The sequence below is a fragment of the Schistocerca nitens genome, chromosome 3 (assembly GCF_023898315.1).
Source record: "Schistocerca nitens isolate TAMUIC-IGC-003100 chromosome 3, iqSchNite1.1, whole genome shotgun sequence".
NCBI classification, from domain to species: domain Eukaryota; kingdom Metazoa; phylum Arthropoda; class Insecta; order Orthoptera; family Acrididae; genus Schistocerca; species Schistocerca nitens.
In genome coordinates this window covers 840,928,696-840,954,285 of record NC_064616.1, presented here as the reverse complement: position 1 = coordinate 840,954,285, position 25,590 = coordinate 840,928,696, and positions in this window count along the sequence as shown.

The window sequence follows — 25,590 nt, the reverse complement described above, 5'->3', positions numbered from 1 at the left end:
GTCTTTTTCGTGTTTTATTTGTTATTTTTCGCCGTCTTCCCAAAAGTCTTCGACTTCTTGTTGTTTCTTTCCTTTGATGTCTTTTCTCGGTGAATGTGCAGTGATGATTGTGTATCTTTTGTTTCCTGATTTTAAGTTTATTGTGAGAATTTTTCAGACACTGAATTTCAATATACGATGTTGTCTATGACTGATTTGCGTACCGAAAATCTTGTACCAAACACTGTCGGTGTTCCTCTTCAGACAGCAGGTTTTCCTTTGTACATCCTGTAGTTTTCTGGGTTGAAGTGGTTTTAGTTTGTGAAATGCGTATGGTTGTATTGAGAGGATTTGGATGTTAAATTTTTCCGTAACATCCGTAAGCTGTTTGAGTTAGCCTATCTTAACTAACGGATTCCGTTGAGCGTGCCAATGTAGTGATTGCGAATATGTTAAGATAATCTCCGATTCTTCTCCTTCCCATGATTTTCCTGGTCCCCCAGAATCCGTTGACCGGAAAGTTCAGTATATTTACTGCGGCCTGGGGTAGTGGATATTTGTCCTATTGTTCCATCATGATTTTTTACAAGTTGATGGTGGTTCTGGTGATCTCTTTGGAGATCATAAATTTTAAAGACCTGATCAAGACTTATTTGTAGCAGCTTCACCAACTCAGTGAACAGACGCTGACTACTAGCTGCTGGATACCAGTACAGACACTAATGGGTTTAGGCCTAAGTTAGTATGTGGACCAGCCTGGGAGGCTTTCCCATATCCGCGCACACACACACACACACACACATACACACACACACACACACACACACACACACACACACACACACACACACACACACTCATGCAAACTGAGCTCACAAACACATGACTGCAGTCTCTGGCAGTGAGGCCTCAGCAGCCAGAGACTGCGCTCATATGTGTGTAAGTTGCGTTTCCGTAAGTGTATCTTTATATTCTATCTCCGACGAAGGCCCTGTCGGCCGAATGCTCATTTTCTGACAGTCTTTTTGTTAGGCCTGTATGCGACTCGGCATCTCCACTATATGGTGAGTAGCAACTATCCTTTTCATAATATTATTAATAATATGACGTTTTTTCGACATTTCAACGCTATTAATTACCTTTTAAAATTTTGTTATGATGTCGCTGATATTAGTTGAGATTTACAATTGAAGTTATAGGCCTATGTAATAAAACTAGTCCTTCCCATATTTTAAAATTTTAGTAACTTTCGAAGTTAACAGTGAGTTCTACAAAAAGTACAAGGATTCTCAAAGTGATCTGTGAAAGGAAAATTTTCGGAACCCCTGTTCTAGACTATGGCAAAGTACATTCTTCCTAGCAAATTTTATAATGTGAACAAAATCATCAATAAGGCAACAGAAGCCTGTAAAATTCGCTTCTATTCTTACTAAAAGTACTACCTTAGAATGACAAAGCCAAATCTTCCATTGCTTAGAATACAGTTTACAGCACAATTAGATCACTAGTTAATGAGTTCAGTAGCATAGGCTACAGACTTCCCAAGAAACCAAGTAAGCCAAATCTAAGACAGGATGTCTTCCAAAAAATATAACTAGATTAAATACGTTTTTCAGTTAGCCCAGTTGAATGCATAATATTCCTGATGGAGATAAACTTTAATGGTTTTACTTCGCAAATGTGTGCACTTCCTTAGTTAAAAGAACTCAGTGGTTCACAGAACTTCGAAATATACTAAAACTGATTGAGATATTAACTCTTCCACACATTCATAGTTGTATGATACGTGATAGCTTATCCATGGGATATCACTTGTAGACACAATGTTAATGAAAATAACTACTTGAGAACTGCACATCGATCAGACGACGTAGCATAGACCTAGTTATAAACTGAACTCCTACTAGTGTCAGAGGAAGAAATCATGACATGAGTTGGTCAGCTAATAACTTGAATTGCATGTGAAGTAAGATTAACTTAACTACGTGAAACTCAATACAGCCTAAAATAATGGAAATTTCCTAGGTCTCTCCGTCACCTATGTCAACAATAATCACTGCTTTACAGCGCATCGCAAGCTGTCTTGATACAATACCGTCACTAGCAGTACCTCCTGCCACTGTACTCGACATCAGAAGTTTTCCTCTACTTCATAATTACTAATATCCAAAAAAGATAATCTTGTTCAGGAAATAAATATAACCATGCGGTAACTTCAAATAATATCTACTTCTAGTCGATAAATGTCTACATTTAATACAACATAAGCACTGAATAATTATCTGCTTACCAACTATCCATCAACCTATATCCTAGGTAAATGACTTTCGTAATTTTCGCGACAGTGGTCAAAATCAAAACACATTTCCGTAATAATACAACTTTACCATTCAACTTCAGACTTAAAAATAGCTGAGTCAAATCTCAACTTTGTATGTCCATAAAACACGTTTGTCCGACTGTGATGTTATTTACACTTGTGAAACTAGCAAAACACAGTCAAAAAGGGCAAAAGCTTACACGTCGGTCTAAAACCTCACCATGAAACATATTTTACGAGAAGGAACGCTACTTAACATCATTTCTTGTGCATCTAGCATAATAAACCAGCATAATAGACCACCATTGTACAGAACTTAGAAAGTTGTTTCAACGCTGAAACTTCGTAAGAAGTAGAAGTACCATCTCGCATACAAGTTAGTGCTATTGGGTCTCTAATTTTCTTTATGTATGTTGTTATGTCATTGACTCGAATGCTGCCCATGGTTTCGGTGTGTAGAAACGCAGCTTGCTGTAGGGCAGCCTTCAGAGTGCTGAATGGTGAGGTAGCAGAACTACAGTTCTGCTACCGCCGGCCCACTTGTCGTATTGTCGTGCTCAACTCTAGCTGATGAAGCAACAATGTAAGTGATCTTCTGTATAACTTCCGCACCTCTCTCAGGTGGCTCGCAGACGCTAATGATAAATCTCTGCAGTATCTTAGCTGTGTGACAGTTGAACGTGGCCCGCTACCTCAAGACGTTATACATGAACTACTCACTTCAGATACCTACATGAAAAGCTACTAACATCGACCTAACGGTGCCAACAGGTCGGCACGGGGACAATCTACAATTAGAGTATTAGGGCACGATATGGATATATAAAAATGGAATAACCAACCGCTGAACTAAAATTGTGGCCCCAGGACCACTGATCGGTGCTCGTAATAAATTTCTGCACGACTGAAATGCATGCACAGGAGAATATTTTTTTAATGTACTTGGTGGCTTGAAGAGTACACAAGTTGTTGTTGGACACAGGTGTGCATGTTAATGTACCAAGTGTAGACTCGTGGATGAAAAGCAGTGTAATCCAGAGTGGTATAACTTATGTGAAGTGGTTGGTAATGACGGGTATTGACTGGGATCGTAGGTAACATTTCTGGGAATTTACCTCTCTTGGGCTCATCTAAGGACAGCCTAGGCCTAAGAAGACCCGGTGTTTACGAGATTCCTTGTAGCTGCAGCATGTCGTACATCGGACAAACTTGTCGCACTGTAGAAGAGAGATGCACTGAACACCGACGCTACACTCGTCTGGAGCAACCAGAAAAGTCTGCAGTGGCCGAGCATTGTCTCAGTACAGGCCATTCAATGAATTATCAACATACAAAAATTCTCGCATCAACGAGTTCGTACTGGGACAGTATTATTAAGGAAGCAGTGGAAATACGTAGCTCGACGAATCTTGTAAATAGAGACACGGGCTTTCAGCTTAGTACAGCTTGGGATCCAGCACTGGCCATATTGAAGTAGCTTCGAGCAGAGAGGAGTGCTATTGGTCATAAGACGGACGACGATTCGCCACCAACATAAATATTCTGTTGACAACGGGAGGATATTCATGGCGCCTACGTGGACGCGCATTTTTGCTTGCGGCTTCCGACATAGGTCGCTGGGGCGGCCGATGACAGCGCAGAGTAACAGCGGCAGCCTCCGCGCTTGCGGCTTCCGACTGAGGTCGCTGGGGCGGCCGATGGCAGCACAGAGCAGCGGCGGCAGCCTCCGCGCGTGCGCCGAAGTATTTGGTTCTTCGTCCTGTAGGTGGCGTTATTGTCCTTCCAGCTATCAGTTGATATCATCGCTATTGGCCATCGAATTTGGCGCCTCCACGCATGCGCACTTCCTGCCTAAAACTGGCATAAATAGGGGGCTCTGGTCCTGCCTTAGATCACCCTCGACCGTCGCCTCTGCTGGACTCCCCACCTCCGGACAATCCAAGCCAAGGCACGCTCCCGACAGTCTCCTCAAGCTCCTCTCCGGCCGTACGTGGGGTCTGGACCCCTCCACCATCCTCCACACCTATAAATCCCTCATCTGCCCTATCCTTTGTTATGCCCATCCGGCTTGGATCTCCGCCCCCCCCCCCTCCTACCTTTTATAAATCCCTCCAAATCCTTGAACGACATGCTCTCCGCCTCGCCTATCGCATCCGTCTCCCCTCCCCCACGCGGATCCTGTACGATCTCATCCCCTTCCCCCACCTCCTCCTTTTCCTTGAAAGGATACGGATCCTGTACACCTCCCGCAAACTCGATCCTCCTCACCCACTCGTCTCCCCGATCCTCTCCCACGCCCGCCCACTGCCGCGCCTGTATTCGCACGTCCCACCCGGTCTCCATCTCTCCACCCTCCTTACCCTCTCCCAAGGTGGCTTCCGCCAGCTCCCCCTCCCTGATGATGCCCTCCTCTCCTCCATCTACCCCTCCTACCAACTTTGATCCTCCCGCCCTCCTCCTGTGCTTGCTCTTCTGGGCACCCTCCCTCCCTTCTCTCCCTTTTCCCACCCTCCTCCCTTTCTCCCCCCTCCTCCCCCAGGCTTCCCCTCCCATGTCCCTCTCCTCCTGCCCCCGTCTCCTCAGCCATTGGCATCCTTTTTGTCCCCTCTCCCCCACCTCACCCCTGTTCCCCTCTTGACAGGTCCCCGGACTCGCACACGCTAAGTGGACATTCGCGCGCCGGAGATCACCGCCATCAGTGTTTCGTGTGTGCCTTCATGTTTAGTGTTCAGTGTTCACCGCCACACTCCATCGTTCACAAGTGCCATCGTCTTCTTCAGTGTTTGGGCGTCGTATCAACAGTTTGCAGTGTGGATTATCGTCGAGTGTGAACGGCTCCGTGTTTGTCTTTATGTGTCTACTGTTTTATTGCCCACCGTTCTGTAACTTATGTGTCTTCTCAGTGTTTCTTCTCTTTGTGTATCCTCTGGCTGAAGAGCGGCGTAGAATGCTGCTGACAGCCTGCCTGTTGTACAGGTTTAAAATAACAATAAAGGAAAAACAAAAAAAAAAAGACCTGCCTTAGCAGTGTGCTTGTCGCACCTGAAGATGTCGGCCAGTTGCGCTGACGAAATATTGTGGAGTTTTCAGTATGACATCCGACGTCTCGCCCGAGAACCATATATACAACATGTCCGTCGGAAAAGCCTCAAGCAACACAGATGATGACTACTTCACGATCTTAGATTGCGTATAAAACTAACACGTGAAATTTACCTTGGTCAACATATAATAGAACTTCGTTTCACCTGGGATAAACTGTTCCCAGTCCCACACTGGTGCAAGGTTCGTTTCTCACGGAGCCATTTAAGCGACGTGCAAGGTCATTAAGCATCAGCCTCCGATATAAAATATTGCAAAGTGCAGGACTGATTTATCGGTGAATGTTTTCTGTGTGATCGAAACACCAAGAAATAATGATGAATTAGATAAAGTTAAGTGTTTTGTTCAGAGGAGACTCGGACAAGTATGGAAGATAGCCGATTAGCAGGTAGTGTTCGTCTGAATAGATTACGTTGCTGCCGAGGACAAGGTTGGATGCTTGCAAATTTTAATATTTTGGGTGAAGATGATCAGGATAGCATAAATTTGGACTAAGTATAAGCCACCATTGTAACTGCAGTATGGGAGAAAGTAAAAAATTTAGAATGAACGGCAAAACTAACACTGGAGGAATAGTTACTAGAGTGGAGGGCATGTTTAATCATTATTGATCTCTGCTAGAGACGCTGGTGATTTAGCCGAGAATCCCAACAGGAAATGAGTCATTCATGTACTGTAAGCTATATTGCGTACCTTATCACCTACAACTGGAAGAGTTCAATAATAGTTACAGGATGGCAATACTGAATAAAGTCCCAGTCATTGATAGCACCAGTTGTGACTGTTCTGGAAAAAAGGTATGGATGGAACAAAATCTTATGATATGTGCCATGAATACAGATATCTTAATAGTCATACAATTGCAAATGCAAAATACAAATCCATATTTAACAGGAACCTTAAGCAATTTGGGACAGTGCAACCATTTTTCCACCATGGATCTGCCGAAGGGCTACCATCGGCTACAAGTAGTACCAGGAACTAGCCAAAAATGGCATTTACAGTTCCATCAGGACACAAGCAGTATCACCATGAGCTGTTTGGGTTGAAAAATGTGCTAGCCAAAGGTCAGTGTTTGTTGGATGGAGATCTGTGGGAGTTGAAACCAAGGCAGTGTACGGTGTTTTTGGACCCAGTGAATAAGGAGGAGCATATGCTATAATTAAGGGAAGCGTTTAAGAGATAACACACAGCACACCTGGCACTAAGTGTAGAGAAGTGTCACTCACATTACAAGAAGTGCAATATTTAGTACATGGGATCATTCATGATGGAGTACAGACAGTTCCTAATTTAGTGAAGGCCATACAGGATTTTCCTAGACCTCATATGGAGAACGAGTTCCAGTCATTCTTAGGGCTAGCAAATCAGTATAGGAAATTCGTGCAATCATTTCCAGAAATAATATGACCTTTCATAAACTTACAGAAAAAGGAGATCATTTCCACTGTGCACCAGAATGCGAACTTTCATTTGCGAAACTGTAAGAATTGTTGGTTTTCCCAAATTATTATATTTCCTTGAGATAATAGTAATCATGCGTTTGGCTGTGTATTGAGTCAAGAAGTAAACAGGGACACTATGCATTAGCCAGCACCTTTCATCAGGTAGATAAAGCGCAGAGAAGTTATTCTAGCATGGAGAAGGAAATGCTGAACCCTGTATGCACAGTGACGTACTTCTGATTGTATTCGTATGGTAAGAAATTTTGAGCGATAACAGATGATGCAGCATTTAAAAGGTGATTAAAGTTGAAAGATCCATCTAGTAGACTAATTCATTAGGTACTGGAGCCAAGGGAAGTCGATTTGGAAGTAATTCATAAGTGTGAGAATAATCATGGGGCTGTAAATGGCCTCTGTGGGAAGTATTCGGTATTATAGAGAGTGAATCACACTATAGTGCTGCTAGCTGTAAACTATCTGCCAAGCAAACGTGGTATGTTCCGCTTGAAAGTGTGTTATGCAAGAAGACAGAACTCGGACCATGTTTTGTGGCTCCAGTCACGATGCATGAGATACTGGAATATGTGGTTTGAAGGACCATGGAAAGATGGGTAGCCGAACAATACTGGTAGCACGAGTGTAAGCAGGATGTGGAGCAAATTGTGAAGAATAGTGTCCCATGTGCACAGGGGGTTGAAATTAGCCATCAGCATAATCCACTGCAAAGGCTACCAGCGGTTAGTAAGCCATTAGAACTTATTGGTACGGATATCATAGGAACTTTTAGATAAACACAGACAGAGAATTATTATGTACTGGCCATTATAGATCATTTTCCGCGCTATGTGGGAATGGAGGCTGTACGTTAGCCGAGAGCCGTAATGCGCTGCTTCGTGGACTCGGGTAGGCGCGCCGGCCCCAGATCGAATCCGCCCGACGGATTAACGACGACGGTCGGTGTGCCGGGCAGCCTGGATGTGGTTTTTAGGCACTTTTCCACATCCCCCTAGGTGCATACGCGCTGGACCGCACGTCCCGTCTCAGTTACAGGGCTCGCAGACATCTGAACACTTTCGCATTATTCCATGGATTACACTAGTCGCAGACAGTTTGGATACACTACTTCCGTCCTGGGGGGTACGGGGTGGTGGCAGGAAGGGCATCCGTCCAGCCCTTAATCTAACATTACCAAATCCGATTAACCATGCTGACCCCGCGTACCTGTGGGACAAAGGCACAAGCGAAAGAAAGAATGAATGAAAGTGGGAATGGAGGCTGTCCCTAATCAGCAAACCAACACAGTGGCACGGGCAATGCTAAATTATAGACTTCCGAAGTTCAGTATACCCGGGAGGTTAATTACTCATCAGGGAATCCACTTTTTTTTGTCAGAATTAATAAAGCAGCATTTTCATGTATTGCGTATTTGTATGTTACGGATACGTGCATTACATCCACTTGTGAGGTCAAAGTCTGGACCAACAGTAGCTGAAGAGCAGGGGTGGGCAGCTGGTGTAGTTTTGGCTTAAAGGGCAGAACACAATCCCTTTTTTGCAGCCTGGTGATGGAATAGTTACGGCGAGGAATACAGTTACTACAGACTGGATATCACGTACTGCCCAGTTCTCCGAATGCTGATTGATTGGCTCAGGCAGGGTTGGATGGTGCTTCTGCTCACTGGCTTTGCAAGAGTCATGCCGTTCGTGTGCCACCGTGAATTATCTGCCGTGATGGCAATGACCGGCTGTTGTAACCAGCAGTGTACCAGGTGGTATTACATTCTGTTAAGGGAGCTGGTTTCGACACGTGGTAAGCGAAATGAAAGAAGTGTAGACCCGTTCAGCACGTGCGTCGCTGACTGGGACTGGCTGATTCCAGCATGGCCTGATTACTGTCCTGTCACCTCCATTGCAGACTCAAACTCCGTTATAGCTTTTTCCCTTTACAGTTCCTCCCTACTACCTCAAAAATCTTCCCTCAGATGTTGCTGAAACGCAGACACAGGCTTATTTACAATTATTTGCACTTCATTTTTCCACCTCTATTCACAGAGTCACTTTGTCCTGGGCACTTCGTTCACTGTCTGTCCGACTTCACTAGCATTTTGCACTACGCAAAGATTTTTATCACTGTCTACATCTACATCTACATCCATACTCAGCAAGCCACCTGATGGTGTGTGGCGGAGGGTACCTTGAGTACCTCTATCCGTTCTCCCTTCTATTCCAGTCTCGTATTGTTCGTAGAAAGAAGGATTGTCGGTATGCCTCTGTGTGGGCTGTAATCTCTCTGATTATATCCTCGTGGTCTCTTCGCGAGATATACGTAGGAGGGAGCAATATACTGCTTGACTCCTCGGTGAAGGTATGTTCTCTAAACTTCAACAAAAGCCGGTACCGAGCTACTAAGCGCCTCTCCTGCAGAGTCTTCCACTGGAGTTTGTCTATCATCTCCGTAACGCTTTCGCGGTTACTAAATGATGCTGCAACGAAGCGCGCAGTTCTCCGTTGGATCTTCTCTATCTCTTCTATCAACCCTATCTGGTACGGATCCCACACTGCTGAGCTGTATTCAAGCAGTGGGCGAACAAGCGTACTGTAACCTACTTGGTAATGCGTTAAATACTGTTTACAGCAGTAGGAGATCCATAGTAAGACTGCCCTGGTGGCATTCCCAAGATATTAAGACTGGGAAATCTTTCCAGACTTTCGTAACATATTACTCTTAATTAAATCTATATTAACTCCTCTCGCCAAGGGAGTTTATCCAGTGGTTCCTCTGCAAGAACTCTCCGATACCACTGACCCAGCTACAGGCATCACTTCAGGCCCACCTGTCGTGTACAAAAAATCTACAATCCATCTTGCCGCAGGCGCTCACCGAGCGCCCCCCCCCCCCCCCCTATTGCTGTACAACAGTCCATAATTTGCCGCAGTTCTTTCCCAATTACAGGCGCTGTATCAGCTCCCCTGTACCGTACAATAAAATAGAATGCCTTTAACTACTTTTCATCCACCTATCTTCCAACAAATAACAGACTGTCCCTCTATGTCACTTCTTTCGCTTGGTTGGCTGTTGTTGGTGAATGTACCACTGTCATGAACACTGCTTCTCGAAGGACCTGTAGCAGTATAATTGATGAAGTTATGTCTAACGACTGTCTCCCACCCGTGTGGAATCTACTTCAGATGTTTTAAGACAATGCCACGTGATATGATGAAAGTAAAACCTAGCCAAGTAATACTGTTGCGACCCATTTTCTTGTTCTGATTTCTTTATTTATGGCTTAATCCTGTATTAATGAAGTTAGCCGTACCTTTCATCTGTTTTCCCTGGGAAACACATCTCACGCAGGCATTTGACACGGATAGATTGATATCTCGATGCGATGTGTCTGTTTTCACTGCCTCTCCAGCAGTATATGGGCACAGCGGACTATCTAATGGAACGTCAGAATTCATCCACCCTAGGATAATTTTCAATCTTCTTCATTTTTATATGTGAAGAAGTTTTAGTTCGACTACAGTTAAACTTCGCTGCCTAGAATCTTTAGAACGGAACCGACAATAGAAAATGACCTCTGAACTGCATCTTTAAGATTCCTTGTAATGACTATTATTTGCAAAAAGTCTTGAAACTTGGTATAGCAATATCCTTTAACGAATGTAATCAAGTGTTGTAATTAGAACTGTCTATTAACATATACAAGTGATACTTACTCTATTACGTATAAGGACGTTTTCATTCCTAATTTTGTTTTTGTGAATAACTTGATAACTAGTAGAAGGGTTTATTGGTGTCACCTAGGTAATGTTTTTATGTCAAACTGAGGCTACATACGAATTTTCATCTTTCTAAGTCTAATTTGTATTTATCGCCTTCAATTTTCGTAAAACTGCCGATTTTGACCAAAATACTACTCTGATCAAGTTGAGAGTTGTAACTTTAAATTGTGACACACATTTGCACATTCTGATAAGTTTTTAGCTTTATAGCTTCATTGTTTTTTTAAAAATAATGTATTTATCGGAACGTATTCATTTGATCATTGTGAGACTTCACAGTGTTAACATTGATATACTGCCGTATAGACTGGCAAACTTTGCAAAGGCAAGTTTAAATTTTAATTTCACTCTTAGTTTATGGTGCAGTGCTTTGTATGGTACGCTCAGGCGCGTTATGACGACGTGGCGCTAGTAATAGAAAGCTGGGGTAAGCCCCGGCCCATCCGCTCGTCTCTGCACCTCGTTAGCACTTGTTTCGCCTCATCACCCCTACTTATATTTTCGAAAAAAGTAGTTTTTGGGCAAAATTAAATATCAGAAACGAAACAAGTGATGTTACTGTCCCTTTTAAACGAAACTGATTTTAGCTAAATTTTTGTTAATATTAAACCCATAAAATTAACCATATATATAAATGTCGAAAAGCGTAATATAGAGGACTTTTACATATCATCTAAATAAATACATTGAAACATGAAACAAAGATTTCGATTGTTACAAAACTAATTTTATGATTTAGAATTTTCAGTCTTTACCTGAAAGAGAAACACACAGAAACCTTTCACTCTTCCATAGATTTTTAGTACTCACTCATCTAATCACAACCATAGGCACCATGGTGTATGTCCTTACGAACCACTTTCACTAAAACCTTTAAGATAGAGGGTGGGAAGTCACAATGTATGGCAACTTCACGATGCTATCTTAGAAAATGGGAAAGGGTCAGAGGCAATGTAGTTGGTGTTCTTCTCGCTTCCTTCTCCAATATAGCTTGTAGGCTGCCATGCATGGAGCCTCCATGTCTTGACAAAGCTTCTATTCTCAGCTTACATCTAAGGGAGTACAAAACACATTATGTGTTTATTTTGCTCTATAGTTTAAAAAAGCTATTGTGAAGTTATCAGAATTTTTTGAAATTTAGTATTTGAAAAACTATTATTAACTTTTGCTAATGATTGTTAGAAATGCGGCGCTTCACAAAATGGTGACTTTACTCTAGCTCACTTTTACTAGTTACATCATTATTTAGCTTCAATCATGAACTTGGCAACTTTTTTATAAACCGTAGCTATTATGCTATGAAAGTCGACATAGGTTTTTAAATAGTCCCATTTTGTGTTGGTTTACAATTTATTTCATTATCTTACAAGGCAATGGACGAATAAGACATGTCGAAACTTACCTTGAAATTTTTTTCACAGGAAGGAGATAGCGAACGAAATGCACTGTCAAAATTTTAGCTGATAAGAGGCACTGCAAGTATTATAAAAGCAGCAGAAAATTGCCAAATTCGTAGAGCGCCATGCGGCGGTAGAAATGTACACCTTGACGCTGTAGCAACTGCGCATGCGCAACTAGGCACACACGCAGCCGAGGTCGGCGCTACATTTGTAAACAGAAAACACGATACAACCCGATACTAATTTGTAAAGGTGAACCGTTAGTTTATAGTTTCTTTGACACTACAGTACACAGTTACTGTTTTCTCGAATTAGGCAATCAAGTAACATCTCTTACAAATTATCAGTTGCTTTTTGCCGTATTGGTAAGTATTTACAATGCAGATAAAGCTGAATTAATAATTTATTGTGTTTTCGTAGTGCATACCTGCTAACAGTGCTTCTGGTTTCACAGGAATGTGGAATCCAATTATCGTTCTCAGTTTAGCAATGATGAAATATGAAGTACGTGGTTTCCAGCCGAAATCAACTACTTCTCCTGAGAACGTACACATATGTCATTTGTTAGTTGATTTCCTTGACATTCATTCGAATGATAACGTACTGCAACAGCTTTCAGCGACAAAGAAAAGGCAGTGAAACATTGGTTAACCGAATGAGGGAAAAGCGCTTGAAGTTACACGGTATGCAAAGGCGGTTTTGTTTCGTAAAATCGGAGCGTGAATTGTACAAATGGAAGAATGAAATACATGAAGTAAGAAATATGCGCCAAATGGAAACCCGAAACCATCTGAATGAAAAACCGTTCGAAAGTTTTAGAACTGCTCGTGAGAAGTTATGCACCGTTACCGGTGGAGATCTACGAGACTGCACCCATCGAATTGGGTCTGACATGAACATTACTACACTACTGACTATTAAAATTGCTACACCACGAAGATGACGTGCTAAAGACGCGAAATTTAACCGACAGGAAGAAGATGCTGTGATATGCAAATGATTAGCTTTTCAGAGCATTCACACAAGGCTGGCGCCGGTGGCGACACCTACAACGTGCTGACATGAGGAAAGTTTCCAACCGATTTCTCATACACAAACAGCAGTTGACCGGCGTTGCCTGGTGAAACGTTGTTGTGATGCCTCGTGTAAGGAGGAGAAATGCGTACCATCACGTTTCCGACTTTGATAAAGGTCGGATTGTAGCCTATCGCGATTGCTGTTTATCGTATTGCTGCTCGCGTTGGTCGAGATCCAATGACTGTTAGCAGAATATGGAATCGGTGGGTTCAGGAGGGTAATACGGAACGCCGTGCAGGATCACAACGGCCTCGTATCACTAGCAGTCGAGACGACAGGCATCTTATCCGCATGGCTGTAACGGATCGTGCAGCCACGTCTCTATCCCTGAGTCAACAGATGGGGACGTTAGCAAGACAACAACCATCTGCACGAACATTTCGACGACGTTTGCAGCAGCATGGACTATCAGCTCAGAGACCATGGCTGCGGTTACCCTTGACGCTGCATCACAGACAGGAGCGCCTGCGATGGTGTACTCAACGACGAACCTGGGTGCACGAATGGCAAAACGTCGTGTTTTTGGATGAATCCAGGTTCTGTTTACAGCATCATGATGGTCGCATCCGTGTTTGGCGACATCGCGGTGAACGCACATTGGAAAGGTGTATTCGTCATCGCCATACTGGCGTATCACCCGGCGTGATGGTATGGGGTGCCCTTGGTTACATGTCTTGGTCACCTCTTCTTCGCACTGACGGCACTTTGAACAGTGGACGTTACATTTCAGATGTGTTACGACCCGTGGCTCTACCCTTCATTCGATCCCTGCGAAACCCTACATTTCAGCAGCATAATGCACGACCGCATATTGCAGCTCCTGTACGGGCGTTTCTGGATACAGAAAATGTTCGACTGCTGCCCTGGCCAGCACATTCTACAGATCTCCACCAACTGAAAACGTCTGGTCAGTGGTGGCTGAGCAACTGGCGCGTCACAATACGCCAGTCACTACTCTTGATGAACTGTGGTATCGTGTAGAAGCTGCATGGGCAGCTGTACCTGTACACGCCATCCAAGCTTTGTTTGACTCAAAGCCCAATCGTATCAAGGCCGTTATTACGTCCAGAAGTGGTTGTTCTGGGTACTGATTTCTCAGGATCTATGCACCCAAATGTAATCACATGTCAGTTCTAGTGTAATATATTTGTCCAATGAATACCCGTTTATCATCTGCATTTCTTCTTGGTGTAGCAATTTTAGTGGCCAGTAGTATAACTTCCAGACATCGTTTACCTGGCTACAGAGGTTCAAGAAATCGTGCAGAATAGGAAGTCGCAAAATTACTAAGTTTACACCTCGTAAACATGTAGAGCAGCTGCCAGTAATAGACAGTCCTATTGATAAATTCATAGCTCACGTAGACGACTCTTGCAGTTATCCACGCAACTGCTGGTTATAAGGCTGATCAGTCAGGTTTCGTGAAAAAAGTGCATGCACACCGCACTTTATCATTTCGATATAAAAAAAAACAGAGTCGGTTGCCCAATCAATGAATGCAATGACGCATTCAAATTAGGACCAAAAATAAAAAATGGACTGTTTAGATGCAAAAATCTTGTAATCGACGTATCAAAATCTGGAAAGATGGGAAAGAATAACTTTCAACATTTCGTTCGAAACGTATTCCTATCAGCTGCAGAAACTTATTCATTGCTTTTGTTGGATTCATTGTCTGTACGTAACGACAGCTCTGGTTTTGTAGAGGACGACAAAAAATCTGTAGATGTAATGTGGATTCCTCCTGGAACTACTAGTGCGATTCAACCTCTCGATAAAGAAGTTTTTCGGCACTGGAATGCATTTTTCAATAAATTATCTGGGCCACATAATTTCTGATACCGCTCTCGCATTTCAGGTTCATCAGGGGAACAGTATTCTTAAGTTCCAGTCATCTGTGCATTATCAGTTAGCTTCGACATGCTTTACGAGTTTGATCAAGTATGGCTGGTATGCAGCGCAATATGCAGAACAACGGCCGGGACCATTTCTAACTTCATCCCAGATCTGTCTAAGTAAAACTAGTGGTTACTGCCAAGTGCCTGACAGCATCAATTTTTCTTTCTCCGGTGTGCCTGCTGCAAGAAAAATCTTTGTTTTTGTCATTCAATAGATACTTCGCATTTTTGTGGCAACTACAGGGAATAAACAAAGAACTGTTTCACTGATAGCCAAATGTACAATATTCAAACATTATTAAAAGGAATGGTCTACAGGAAATGTTATAAAATGTAGTACTGCAAGACACATTTCATTTCAACAAGTTACAAGTCCTCATTGATGGAAGTCGTCTGTGACATCAAATACTGCCATGATTTTATTTTCTCTGATAGCCACTTTTATTAGAATTACATGTGGAAGAAGTGAACTGTTGATATGAAGTTATTCAAAAAAATGTTTGTATAGTGTAAGTCAGGCAAACAACTTAACAAGGACGAGCAAAAGAGACTTCCGTCTTGTGTACCTGGTATGCCTCTTGCAGGTCTTTCAACTGGATGCCAATGCAGCTACTTACATGTCCCTAACCTTCCTCTTTTACCTAAACAGAAAATGGAGACCTGCTGTTCAACTTGGAATCCGAACCAGATGTCTTTCGTGACCACTCCAACATCTGTGAGAAGTGACTGCTTGGTTCAAAACCATAGTGAAAAAGTTGTGCTCTGAACGGGATTTGTTCCCGCGTTCTCTGGATCACGAAGAGTCGCTAGACCATTTTTGTTCTAGATAAAAAGAAGACCCTACACGCGTAGTGGAAAAGCTGGCTGTGTTACCTCTTGAGATGATGCTCGACGTCAGTAATTAGTGTTCTGTTTATAATTTTCCCCTCAATGCTAATGAGAAACCAGGGGAAAATGGCAGCGGACATACAAGGAAAATTTTCGACCAGTGCTAAGGAGAGATGGAAATCTAATTGGATGTAAAATGCACGATCTCCACGCATATCACGCTTTCATACAAACTGAGACACTTAAATTTTTCCTTCCCTGCGCCATTTTGCATACTCCGTCAAGAACAGTGCGCTTGCCATGCAAAATAATCCTCACTGAATATCAAAGCTTAGCACTGTGGCCCTAACAAGATAGAGTTGTACACTGTATGGCGAATATTAACTCCAAAAACGAAAATCTAATAACACAGCGTTCATAGGCAATGTTCGCCCCCTTGTGTTCTCTTCCGTTCCCTCTAGTAGAAAATATGCTACACATATACAAGCGAAAGGTAGTGAATTTTGAGCAAATGCTCATTCGCTCGTGTTCGCTTCCATTCACTCTATTGTAAACCAGGCTTTCGGTGCTTCAAATTGGAGTCTAGGAACTGCGGATATTTCCACTGCGTGGCGCTGCGTGAGTGTTTCGCCGAGTGGCGCTAGGCGGGCAGGGCTGTACAAACCACTGTTATAAGCTGCTCTTCGCGCGCCAAAAATGTGTAACTTGAGCATTTTTTACAAAATACTTGTAGTGCCTCTTAGCAGCTAAAATTTGGCAGTGCATTTCTTTCGTTGTTTTCTCCTGTGTAAAAAATTTCAGGGTAGGTTTTGACATGTATTATTGGACTATTCCCCTGTTAGATGTTGCTATGTTTAGAAAATCGAATAATCTTCCTAAGTTATATCTTCATATGGCTCAATTATCGTATGGATTCGTATGCTAAAGCAGCCACTTGTTCGACAGGAGTTACTCTGCTTTGGTACACACATAATTAAAGAACTGTTTCTATTATAACATATCAATAATCTACAATTCGCATATCTTAAGAGATTAGTTTTCCTGTATTGTTTTGTGTAGATGTCAATATTTATCCGTTAAATGACAATTTGTCTTAAGCAAGATTACGCATTACTTTTTACGAAACGAGAGGGTATTACACTCCAATCTTCGACAATTTTACCGTATATGTCAGCGTGCTGACTTCATTTCTCCTATTTTTCCCTATTTTCATTTATCCATAGTTTTTACTTTCATACATATTTCGAAGCCTCTTTCTCCCTTTTATTTTTGTCACCTTACTGACCTCATTATCTACATCGATTTTTAGTGTGATCTTCACACCACTCTCACATTCCTCCTTCAATTAATATCAAAACGCTTTGGCTTGCATCTAGTGACACCATATTATTACTCTCTCTTACCTACAGATTACCATACTCCCAACATCAAAATTATTAATTTACACAGAGTTTATTCTATCAGATTTTAGAAATTTTCAGCTTCAATTACTTCTCTTATCGCACAGTATTTGTATTTTGTTGCTACCAATCCGTTTCGTGGATCTTATGTATAATGTGTTAACTTTAGCCATTAATTTTCTATCATTGTGGCTCATAAGTTGCTCATTGTTATTTTTAAATTTAGAATTTATTATTGCAAACTATCTCTCATAAATTCTTATAAGTCTTATTCGGGTATAGTCATTTGTGGGAATCACTCTTACTTACAAGGAAGACATTACAAACTAGCAGCATATGTACAACATGAAGGTAAATAGTCCTTACCTACCCCCTACAGTATGTAATTACTGGCAGCTTTTAAAGGCTTCAAATATACAGCGTTTCGTAGACCTATTTCTCTCTTACTTTTCAGGTATTCCAAACAGTAAGACTTTGCATGAGGCTTACCTATTATCCTGAATGTTTCTTGACCAACATGCATAAAATTATTCGTTTCCGCTGAAATTTTCTTAAATATTTCTTTAGTTTTGACTAACACTAGTTCCCCAATGTAAAAACTAGAGGAGGAAGATTTCGTGTCATGCAATCTTTTTCTGTCCAAAGCTCTTTTATCAGAAATTTGATCTATTGATTACCCGTTAGCCTCTGTTTCTTCGAGGTTACGGTTCTCTTCCAGATTAGCACATTATTTCCGAATTCAAATGTCTTCCGGCAAGTATCCCTTATTTCTTATTACTCAAATAGGCAGCTCCCCTGCTTCATTATTACTACCTACATAATTTATAATGAAAGGCTCAGTAACTATTCCAGATTCTGGCAAAGTTAGTACTAAGTGGCTCTGATCAAAGTCAAACTTTTCTTGATATTTCGTTAAAAGATCTGTACCAGCCAACAATTCGACACAAAATCCGAGCACAACTAAACAAGAATGATCTATTATTATTTTACCTATACCAGTTGGTATAAAAGCTTCGTACTGTATTGATCTAGAAACAGTTCCAGTAACACCTATCATTCCCAAACCACTTACTTTCATGATCGTTAACTCATTCTTATTAGGAATAGAATAAAAGAATGCTTGGGACAAAGTATTTGGTTCAAATGGTTCAAATGGTGCTGAGAACTATGGGACTTAACATCTGTGGTCATCAGTCCCCTAGAACTTAGAACTACTCAAACCTAACTAACCTAAGGACATCACACACATTCATGCCCGAGGCAGGATTCGAACCTGCGACCGTAGCGGTCACGCGGTTCCAGACTGAAGCGCCTAGAACCGCACGGCCAGACCGGCCGGCTAAAAAGTATTTGCTTCACTGCCACAACCAATAAGAGACAACAGTGTTACGCCTGAGATGTTAGCTTTTATAATAGGGTGAGCTATTCTAGTTTGAACAGGCTCCTCAGAAAAGTCTCCTAATATATCATTTTCAATCTGTCGCCAGCTGAAGTAATTTTGGTTAGTTGCAAGTACATTTACACTTAGATTCACGGGATCATCCAGATCTACATTCGGAGCTGTCTTTTCTAAACTGTCCACCAATTTTAAATCAAAGCACTTCATGAGCTCTTCTACTTTCGTTTGTTAGACATCAGCTAAACTACTCTATACTTCTGAGCAACTGCGTCCCTGTGAAACGTTACTATCTATTATACTGTCGTCGGCTTTTACAGTTTGTCGCTATTCAATACAGCTAATCGGTTCCCCGACCTCATTGTTGTTGCACCCCCTTCATCTAACAACTCCTCCTCTTCAGAACCTTGAAAAAGTGACACTACTTCCTCTACCGAAACTTCATCCTACAGATTGCCACTGTTGCCAAAGATATGAGCCTTTACTTCATCTTCGTCCTCGTCTGATCAGACGAGTTAATTCGTTCCTCCCTATTATCTGCAGCGTTTTCTTTTTGCTTCTTAACCCATTTTTTCTAATAGATCCAAAATGCTGTCAGCTGTATAATGAGAGTGATTTAGCACATTACTGGTACTGTTTGTTCCAATTTCGTCATTTCTGTTATGGGTTTGGCTTGTGCTGACTGACCGTGGTATGTGTTTTCGTTACTGGCTGTGACCCTGTTCCCGCCTGGTGAGCGACAGTTTCCTCATAGACGGGACTTAGTTTCCCACATATGACCTATTGTGATCATTTGATTCAGAATCAGATCGGGTAGCATTCGCTTGTCCGTCTTGTCTCAATAGCACTTATTTACGCTTCTGCCTCCGTCACAATACTTACTGCGAAAGCGTAGCTGCTGTTTACCTCCTGTTTCTCTACCACGGCATTGACCACGATAATTACATCGTGTATTCTGTACTTCCATACTTACAACATTCACGCTCCCACTGTCATTATTTCGGATGTTTATATGACTGTTGGAGGACCTTTTAGTGTTCTGCACCAGCTCCTCAACAGCAGCTACTCATTCCAATCGCTCCACATAATCAGTGGACCTGTCCACATGACATCTAGGTGCGGAAATGATTTTTTTCTGCCAATACCAAGGCAACTTACCTTCTAGTCCCATGACTGCCATTTTCAGTTTCATCTTTTCTGTCAGAAGTGACAGCCGTGAACGGCACTTCCTAGAGAACTATGTAACTGATTCACGGCCTAGAGCAAACTTTTTGCCATTTCGAAATTCCTTAAAAACATCGTTTTGTTTGTTGTGAGACCAGTACTCATTAAGAAAAGCAGTTTTAAATTCACCAAAGAGTTTTGCTTTAATCATTACGTCAGCTGCACATCGCAATGTACCTACTGATAAATGACTGATTATAAAATAAATTTTCTCACGTTCTGACCATGCATTTTGTAAAAAATCCTCAAAATCATTCCAGAACTGTAATGGGTGAATTTGTTCGTCTTTATCAATACGTGAAATTGACGACATCCGAGGAAAGCTATATCAACTGAAGCAACGCGCTATACTGTAACATTGCAAGAGATACCAGAGATTACTTTATTTTCTATGTTAGTAATACTAGCATTTATTTCTTGTACTTGCAGTTCTACTGCGTCCACTGTGTCAGAATTTTTTTGTCAAGATCCTCACATAGTTTCAGATAAAAAAAAACTTTACTTTCTCAATATCCATCTGACTAGTATTTACTTTATTAGTTACTTCCTCAAATCGATTAGAGAAAAGTTAGGAGTCATTGCCTATTCTGTCTGACAACCTCCCTCCCATAAGATGATTTGCATCTTCAAAATCTTTACGAACTTCACCAATTTCAGTTTTGAAAGTACTATGCAAATTAGTTAGCTGTTGCCCTACTTTGACTTGCAGATCGTCGTAGTTAAAATCAATTTAATAATTTAAGCTATTGAGTTGTGAGGTTATATCATCCTTTAGTTCCTTTCTACCATCCTGTAGTTCTTTACTAATGTCCTTTAGTCCTACTACTAGATTGAATCTTACTGTTTAATTGTTTACTACAGGATTCCATCTTATTGTTCAGTTCTTTACTACTATAGTTTAGTTCTTTATGATACGAATCAAGTTTAAGAGCCGGCCGTGGTGGCCGAGCGGTTCTAGGCGCTACAGTCTGGAACCGCGCGACCGCTACGGTCGCAGGTTTGAATCCTGCCTCGGGAACGGATATATGTGATGTCCTTAGGTTAGTTAGGTTCAAATAGTTCTAAGTTCTAGGGGACTGATGACCTCAGTAGTTAAGTCCCTTAGTGCTCAGAGCCATTTGAACCAAGTTTAAGAAACAATAATTGCATCGAATTTGGAGCCTCTACCTTACCACTTGGCATTTCCACTGGTTTTAAAGCAGTTTCTAGCATTCTCTGAAATGGCGGAATATCAGAAATATTCAATTCAGTCAGAATTATCTGATAACTCTCTTAATTCTACTTTTTCGTTTTTGACTTCAACTTCAATTACATGATTTTCAGAAAATGTTTCTAACTTCTAGGTAACACTGAATTTTACCTCCTATTTTACTTTTGACAGATCTTCTTGAGATTTTGTTTATTACTTTCGTGGAACCATCTTTGTTAATTTCAATTTCGAATTCTGAGGGTTTATCGTCAGAGACTGGTTTCATCTTAACTTTCACAGCATCCTTATAAATAGATTCTATTTTTAATAGCCTGTTAGAAGCAATTAACAGAAACTTCAAAAATGCCTAACTGCTTGACCTCGACGAGCGATGTGGTGTCACAGCATGCGTGATGCTGGCAGAAGAAGCCGCTATGGTCGTGAGGAGTGCGGTGAGTAGCACCTATTGGAGTAGCTCCAGGGGAAAAGGGAAGGGGGAGGGGAGGAGGGCTGGGAACAAATGAGCGCAAGCAGTAACTTGCGGTTAACTTATAGATCCACGCAGTTCCATGATGATGCTCTTTCTTCTAATCTCAGTGCTGGTGGTAGCTGTGATGTAGTGTTATCTCACCTCCATCCGCCACGTTCAAGGTTGCTGTGGCTAACAATTACAATTTAGCTTTCACACTCGCACGCAAATCTTTGCACTTGGATCACGCTGGCTTCGGCATGTATCATTTCGGTATCGTGTTAGTGCCTACCAGTGTTCCCTGTTTAGCACTGATCACTTCCACAGTTCAGATTCCTAGCCGATACACCATGTGTGGGGTGGTGGCTCATATGGCTCTGAGCACTATGGGACTCAACTGCTTTGGTCATTAGTCCCCTAGAACTTAGAACTACTTAAACCTAACTAACCTAAGGACATCACAAACATCCATTCCCGAGGCAGGATTCGAACCTGCGACCGTAGCAGTCGCACGGTTCCGGACTGCGCGCCTAGAACCGCGAGACCACCGCGGCCGGCGTGGGGTGGTGGGTAATTGATCTAACTGGTATTTACTTTCTGTTATATAGTTAACGTGAAGAAACACTTAAATTGTCTGTGCGTTCCTGCTTTACACCTACCTTCACCATTTACAAGAGCATGAAAAGTATTTTTGCGGTCACCCAGAAAGCGATAGAGACCATACTGACCCTAATTCCCAGTCTGTAACTCCACGTTACTCTTTGTATGCACGGAAAGAAGATGTTTCTACTTGCTATTTACCCAGTGGAATTAGAAACTGTGATTACAAATAGAAGTTTTGAGTTTTAAGTTATTGATCTACTCATTAAAGTGTTCACACACACAAAATATTTTATTGTAACTATTATCTCTGTTAGAAACAACACTATTAACAGTTAAGAGGCGACCTCTATTGGAAGTTCCAGGTAAAATGGTATATTGCCATGACTTGTAATCACAAAAGTTATTTGCTGCCCTAAAAGTGGAAAATAACCTTTCCACTTGCCACGTAGTTTTGTCAACATAACGGGCGGCACACAAACTGTTGTATTGTTTGTATTGTATTGTGTGTTAACTGGGGGCCTAGAAATGACGGAGAGGCTCCCTCCCCGCCACAGTCGCAGTGGTCCACAACCCCTCGACGACTACCGCAGTCCACTTCACCCCACCGCCGCCCCACACCCCGCACCGAACCACTCTTTCAGGGCTATTGTGCGGTTCGGCCCCCTCCCCCCCCCCCCCTTCCCCACCGTGGTAGAGTAATGGTGGTCCACGCGTACGTGGAGAACTAGTTGGCTGAGGCGGAATAAGGGGAACCAGCCCGCATTCGCCGAGGCAGAAAGAAAACGGCCTAGACGCCATCCACAGACTGGCCGGCTCACCGGACCTCGACACAAGTCCGCCGGGCGGAATCGTGCTGGGGGTCAGGCGCTCTTTCCCAATCCGGAAAGCCGTGCGATAGACCTCACGACTAACCAGGCGGGCATACAAACACTTACTTCCATGAGACTTACTTCCAGGACAGTGCACAGTCCTTGTGAGTCCACTTCCTACTTTTACTGAAAAACTTTTGGTAGGTGATTAGCTCTGACGTCATCCAAGGCACAGATCACGCAGGACTTTGACTGACGCAGACAAATTGATACCTTATCTGGGTGCGAAGTATCTCTTTTCACTGCCTCTGGTCTTTTTTATATATGGAGGCAGTGGAACGCCAAACGAAACATCTGCTATCAACCGCCGTAGGCACAGGTAGCAGCATTTAAATGGTCCCCTTTCTCGGACATGTAGTAACTAATATCTCTGTCGTTTAACAATTTATAGTCTTCTTCATTTTTATATGAATGGAATTAAGTTGGATTTAGTTACTCAAAGAGTTTTAGTACGATTACTGTTAAACTTTGCCGGCTAGAATTTTTAGAATGGAACGGAAAGTGTAACAAGTTTTCTGAACTGCTTCTTTAAGATTCCTTGTAATGCTCTAAATAGAACTTTGTATTAACAAATACAAATGATATTTAATATAATATGAATAAAGTTATTTTCGTTCCAATTTTGGTTTTTGGTAAATAACTTGAAAATTGGTAGAGGTAGCTTCCTGGTATCACCTAGTAAATGTTTTTATGTCAAACTGAGGCTGCATACGAATTTTCGTCTTTCTGAGCATTTTCATCTTACTGAAGCAAAGTTTGAAAAAGTTATATTCATTTTTAATTTCATTCTTAGATTATGGTTCAATCATTTGTATGTTATGCACAGGCGCGTTATGATGATGTGACGCTAGTAGTAGTGAACTGTGGTAAGCCCTGGCACACTCGATTGCCTCTGTACCTCTTAAAATGATACAAAGCTTCTTTCGCCACAATGTGGGTCATGTGGATATCTGGCGAATAGTATTTAGGACCACTAGAATTCCTGTGGCTACAGTGAAGACAGGTGGAAGTGATGGATTCGTGGCTTCTTGTTTTTTCCAATGACCCCTTAGCTCGTCTGTTTTAAGGTATATCACTTTGCACAATGATCTCATGTTGTAGAGTTGTATGGCTTGTATATTGTGGCAAGAGAAAAATGCGAGTCATATCTTTATCGGTTTGATAAAAATAATTCTCCTACCTGAAAAGCAAGGGATTTTAACTCCACTGAACGACTGTAGGTCTAACGAAAGAGCTGACTACGTGGCACTTCAATTCGCGAGGTAACTATTTATCATGCTCCGGATCGACTGAGAACAAATACCATCTCCACTGTATCAAAATTTGGGGAAATGTCTTCATCAAATATTAAACGCTGTAACGGCTGAAAGAGTAGGTTCCTATTAGCTAAATGACTGTCCTTTTCGGAACTCCGAGTGACGAGAGAAAGAACAGGAAAATTTAATAATGTGGGGTAACTTTAGGAAGGCAAGTACTGAAAGCACGAGGTGATGGATCTGCTCTCATTTGCTAATAAGGGCGCACAGTGTAATGATGGCAGTGACGACCCCACCGTACCTGGACGTCTCGTTAACGGTTCGACTATCTACCGCAAGATAGGGACGTGCCAGTCTCATGTTCCGTCGGAAACTGCCACCGAATGTCCCTGGGGGCAATTAAGGTGCAGCTAATATGGGCGGCGACTTGTACGACGCGCTTAAGCGGTAATGAGACGCGGCCGGGGGCGGCCCGCTTTTGAAGTGGCCCTGCGCTAATCAACACGGACAAGGCGCCGCTAATCAAAGTGGACGTCGCCGGCGGCGAGGGCGTAGGCGGAGGGGGAGGGGTGGAGCTGCCCCCGCCCCCCCCCCCCCCCCCCAGGGATGCCGGCGCCGACAGCCCTGTCACCCGAGCAAATTGTCTGCCGGCCATCTGTAGCAAAGTGTCCAACTTCTCCCACCAAATTGTACGGCATGTCGTCAGCAGCCTTGAGGGAAAGCCCCTTTAAGAGAGGCTTCTCCTTAAGTTGCTCGTCAAGAGGAGCTGAGGAATGGCTAACAGAAGGCGAATTGTCGGCACTCCCTAGCACAGGATCTCTAGCTTTTCAAGCTGTCGTTCTCGCTTGGCTTCAGTTTATGTGTGCAGATGAAGTGACTGGCGGGTCTTATCATATGGACGGAAGTAAGAAACTTGCATAGGAAGTGAACTGACATTTTAATGGATACAAATTTGTGAATACGAAGTTGTCTTTCGGAAGTAAATGTTTGGTTTCAGTTAGTTCCATGTCTCACGTCTTCGAAAGTTCTGCAGCCTCCTTCATCTTCTAAGTTTGGGGTCTTTCAGTGTGGGGTCATAGAATATAGCCTTATATGTAGGAGATAAGATTTCGCTCCGAAATCCGGATTCAGTACCAAACTGATACCGATAAAGTACTCGTGCCGTGACACTGATAACGAAAACTGAGTTCCAGGTAGCTTATTCAACCGTTGGTAGAGGTGTCGCAGCAAAAACTGCAGAACACATGGTTCCCATGAATGTAGTTCAATTTTTACAACCTCTCTGTGTAGTGAATGGTTTAATTGCCTTATGTACAGCATCTACCGACTTTAAAAATATTTTGAATACTC